The sequence below is a fragment of the Mus caroli genome, chromosome 9, assembly GCF_900094665.2.
Source record: "Mus caroli chromosome 9, CAROLI_EIJ_v1.1, whole genome shotgun sequence".
Lineage (NCBI taxonomy): Eukaryota > Metazoa > Chordata > Mammalia > Rodentia > Muridae > Mus > Mus caroli.
Genome location: NC_034578.1, coordinates 87,912,034 through 87,917,749, shown reverse-complemented (window position 1 = coordinate 87,917,749; position 5,716 = coordinate 87,912,034).

The window sequence follows — 5,716 nt, the reverse complement described above, 5'->3', positions numbered from 1 at the left end:
AACAGGTATACAACACTATGATCATACAGGAAACAGGTATACAACACTATGATCATACAGGAAACAGGTATACAAAACTATGATCATACAGAAAACAGGTATGGTAAAGCATAATCAGAAAGCATGTGTGGAGAAACATTTATTCACCTATAGGTTCACACATGGAAAAACATTTTTTCCTAGAAAAATGTACAAATATCCATGCTAATAAAAATAATCTCATGTGTCTTAAATATTTTATATGTATCCTCAGGTGTCATAATGCTTGAGTGAAGATCAGTTAAATTTTCAAAACATTTAAAAACAACTTATTCTTCCACCAGCAATGTATGAGGATCATGGCAGTCAGCAGACACAATCACCGACTCCATTTCCCTGATATGAATGAGGTGATTGCCACTCTCATTTAGTTTTTTACCATTAGTGTGCCTTACTATTCAAGATACTTCTCAAACATTTTCTAAGTTATTTTAGGATGCATGTATTTTTTATATTTAAATTTATTGAACATAATTTGATTTTCTTTCTTATTTTTTTCCTTTTTAAAATATTATTATTNTTTAATCTTCTTATACCGTCCAGTCATTATCCTCCTCTTGGTCTGCCCTCTGACTGTTCCTCATCCCATACCTCCTCCCCCTCATCCCCCCATATCCAAGAGGAAGTACCCACCCTTCAACCCCACCCTACCAGACCTCCCCACTTCCTGGTGCCTTAAGTCTTTCAAGGGTTAGGTGCATCTTCTCTCACTGAGACCAGACCAGGCAGTCCTCTGCTGTATATGTGTCAGGGGCATCATATCAGCTGGTGTATGCTGTCTGGTTGGTGGCTCAGTGTCTGAGAGGTCTTGGGGGTCCAGGTTAATCGACTCTCCTGGTCCTCCAGCAGGGTCGCTTTCCTCCTCAGCTTTTTCAGGGGTCCCCAACTTCTGTCCATTAGTTGGGTGTAAGTATTTGCATGTGACTCTTCCATCTGTTTGTTGGGCCTCTCAGAGGGCAGCCATGCTAGGCTCCTGTCTGTAAGCACACCATAGCATCAGTAATAGTGTCAGGCCTTGGAGTCTCCCGTTGAGCTAGATGCCAATTTGGACCTGTCACTGGACTCCTTTCCCTCAGGCTCCTCTCCATTTTTGTCCCTAGAGTTCTTTTAGGCAGGAACAATTCTGGGTCAGAGTTTGTGACTGTGGGATGGTATATCGGCTAGTTTTGTGTCAACTTGACACAAGCTGGAGTTATCACAGAGAAAGAAGCTTCAGCTGGGGAAATGCCTCCAGAAGATCCAGCTGCAAGGCATTTTCTTAATAAGTGATCAAGGGGGAGGGCCCCTTGTGAGTGGTGTCATCTCTGGGCTGGTAGTCTTGGTTCTATAAGAGAGAAGGCTGAGCAAGCCAGTGGAGGCAATCCAGTAAAGAACATCCCTCCATGGCTTCTGCATCAGCTCTTGCTTACTGACCTGCCTGAGTTCCAGTCCTGACTTCCTTGGTTATTAACAGCAGCATGGAAGTGTAGGCTGAATAAACCCTTTCCTCCCCAATTTGCTTTGTGGTCATGATGTCCAGGAACAGAAACCCTGACTAAGACAGATGGCAACCCAATCTCTCCACTTAATGCCCTATCTTTCTAGTGGAGGTGGACTGTTATCTTCATTATTGTCATTTAATAAATATATTATCTGCAACCCACCATTAAAATATTTTTATAACAATTTCCATGCACCTGTATGTGTTTTAGATTATTTATTAGCATGTGTTATTTTATTATCTTGTTTTATTATATTTTCAAAAACATCTCAAGCATATAGAATAATAAGGAAAAATAAGCTTTTCCCTGCCCCATTCCTATTTTATATATAAACAGTTTTGTTTTCACAACTGAAAATTGAACTTGTTAAGTGATTTTTGACAATCTCTCTGACATGTAAGTACTTATCTTCTCTTCCCATGTTATGGGCAATTTTATCTGAAATAGTCTCAAATCACTTTTTTTGTGCACATTTACAATAGCCACATTGCTTTTCTATTGATTGGTGACCCCACAGTTTAGGTTGTTAGAATTCTAATACATTCCTCTTTTACTCTACAGATACACAACTGCAATGTCCACCTACTGCTTCATCATCCATATCTTTTTTAAAGAGTTTACTTAGAATTTTCATTTATATATGAGTGAGGTCATTTTTCCTTTTTCTCAGTTAACTTTATCAGGAGAGAGATAGTAAAAATTTCATTTATTTCTTTGTTTATTTATGCAATAAGGCAATCTAACCTAGAACTTTGCACATGCAAATTCTGGGCTTCCAAGGTTCTTCCACAGCCAGTATTTGATTGACTAATTGAGTTCATGAGATTGCCATCCTTGTGATACAATGCAATCTTGGCCACTTTATTATGTTATTGTGCAATTTCAATATAGAATATGTATGTATTGGCACAGACATGGATTCCGTGAGGGAACAACACCGAAAACGAAGAGGGCAGCTGTTGCAGCATCCAGTTCATCTTAAGGATTTCAATTAGTCATAAAATAAATGTTCTGGTTTCAAAAAATAAAAGAATATGTATGTATGTATGTATGTATGTATGTATGTATGTATATGTATATGCACATACATGCATATGTATATCATACACACACATATATATATATATATATATATATATATATATATATATGAAGTTACTTGTCTCTTATAAGATAATGTCATTTTATTTTTAAAGATATTTGAATACAAGTGGATCATTATCTCACACCATACACAAAGCTCAATTCTAACTGCACCAACAACCTCAATATAAAATCTGATACCTTGATTATGATAGAATATGATATGTATGAAAATACAGCATAGAATATGCTTGAATTTATTGGCACAGGAAAAGATTTAGACCAACAAGTAAATGTAATTGCAGCCTCCTGAAACTTGAAACTAATAGACTTCTATACAGCAAAGTGAAGAGACTTAAAGGAAAGCTTCACCAGATATATATCTGATAAGTCAGTATTTATACTATATAATGAACTAAAAAATAAAAATAATGAAAAAATGTAAGTGGAGCCTGGTACTATATAGAAATTTCTCAAAAGATAAAATGAAAATACCTGAGAAATATTTCTTAATATGTTCAATATCCTTAGCTTTCTGGAAAATACCAATTAAAATTCTTTGAGAATTCATCTTATTACAGTCAGAGTGGTGCTTTAGATAAAAAAGTCAAATGCCAGCAAACACTGACATGGATGTGTAGAAAATGAAATACCTGTTCATTGCTGGTAGGACTGCAAATTGGTGCAGTGACTATGGAAATCAGTGTGGTGCCCTTCAAAACACTAGAAATGCACTTACCACATGATCCATCTACGCCACTTCTGGGCACACAAACAGAACTCCTCACATCATACCCTAGAATACCCTCTCATGTTCATTGTTGCTGTACTCAACTCAGAGTATCCTGGAAATGGAAACAGCTTATATGTCCACTGTTGAAGACTAGATAATGAAATACTACTCAGCTTTTAAGATGAACACTTGTGAAATTCACAGGTAAAATGAAGGAGTTCAAAGAAATCTTATGAATTCAGACCCAGAAAGACAAAGACAAACAGTACATGCTCTCTCTCTCTCTCTCTCTCTCTCTCTCTCTCTCTCTCTCTAGCTTGTGTTAATAATTAACAGTGAATAACAGAGACTTCAAGTGTTCATATTGAAGACAATAAAAAATTGCAGATGTCTCAGCGCTAAATGGTATATCTATGCCACATACCCTCTACCTAGAGGATTATGGATCATTGTAGACTAGAAAATGAAAAGAGTGTTAGAGTTAGAGGTGGTAGGTGACTCCAAAAAAACAAAAACAAACAAACAAAAAAACCAATGTCTTCAAAAGAAACAGGGCATCTGCACACGTGAGCATGGAGCAGTTCTGGTCGTGCAAGCTTAAGGCAGATCAACCCATCATGGAGGTAGTAGGCACCGATGGAGTCTAACATGCATCCTTAGGTGAGAAGGTTGGTGGAATCAATAGCTTCTGGGAGAGGGAGAATCTTTTTCCTTAAGACTCTGTCCTTTAGTGAAGTTGGCCAGCCACCAGGGAAGGCCACTTATTCAAGAACGTATGAGCAGTACACAATGGACTTCGTGGCTTTTGAAAAAATGGAGTCCCAAACTTGGGAGGGTAAGGAAGGAAGATCGCCCTCAAGTAGTTGTGGTAAACGTGATAAAATGTATTTCATGGAACTTTTAAAGAAAAAAATAGAAATTTAAAAATATATTTGTGAGGTTCTGAAATATATATATATTAGTACTCCTCATTCTAGAGTCCTGTCAAGGAATATATATGACTATATATATGACTATAGTATGAGTATATACATATACTTAATATATATATATATTACTATATATATATAAAATACTATATATATATAGTACTACTTATATATATAGTATTACTCATATATATATATAATGCTATATATATATACTTAATCCACACAATTTTTGAAATCCATATTTATATAATATTGATCCAATTTGTACTTATGAGATGCAAAAGGCTACAAAAAACCCCCAATCACTTCTTTAAAAGCTGTGTTTATTTCATCCTGTAAGTCAGCATTCTGAAACTTCAGAACAAAAGTTTCTGCACACCACCCCTTTATCTTCACAATTTGAGAATATATATATATATATATATATATATATATATATATATATACTCACAAAGCTTGTCTATCAAGTGTTCCTCACTGTCCTATGCTGTGGTGCTTGTAACAGTCACTTCTCTCCTTTCTATACAAGGACTCTCTAATCTCATTTTTACCCACCCTATCCTATTAATGGAAAAAATATTCACAAGTTTTTCCCTTCTGCTGGATTGAACTGAGACTGTTCTGTGGTCATTTCACCGTCTTGCCTAAGTTCCTCACCCACAGCCTGGCACATAGTACATCAAGAAAAGTCTGTTACAATAATAAGTAAATCAAGACTTCAGTAAGATAAGCAGTGTTTGAGAGGTGTCTCTATACTGACTTCAGTTTTTAGTCTTCATTCTTCTGGTCCTCAGGCCTTGGATTATATTTTCACTATCAGGAGAAAATGGAACCATTCAGAGCAATGGGTCTCATTCTTTGTTAAAGGAATTGGCTCAGGCTCTTTGAAAATTTCATTGCCCTATATAAATGTTTTAGGGACTCAGAAACAAAAAGATCCAGGCCTATGAAAAGTGTAATGAGTCCCAGTGTAGTCATTTGTGATGGGGATTTAACTGCTTTGTTTGTGAGTCTCAGAAAAAGAAAGAGATTACCTCCATCATGTGTAAATACCCCAGAGTCAGTATAAACTCTGCCTCACCATGGAAAGGCGTCATGGGGACATCAACAAACCTGTCAGTGGGTAAACAAAATAGATGTTATTACTGCCAAATGTCCAGCTGAACAAACTGATTGGTTGCATAGGATTTAGAACTAATAAAAATGATCACAGATGCATTTCAAATTAAAAATTTTCCCCCATAATGATTGAAATATGGGTGTGTTAAATATTGTTGCTGAATATTTAAGGGTTTATGAAAGAGCAGAGATAGAAATGAAGAGAATATTCATGCTGCAAATGCAAAAACATCGTTAGTTTGTATTATTTCAGCATGAAACTTCTCAGCTTTACTTTTCTATTTCTTATTAGTTTTCTCTTCTTAATTTCAGGGTTTTCATTGCTATGA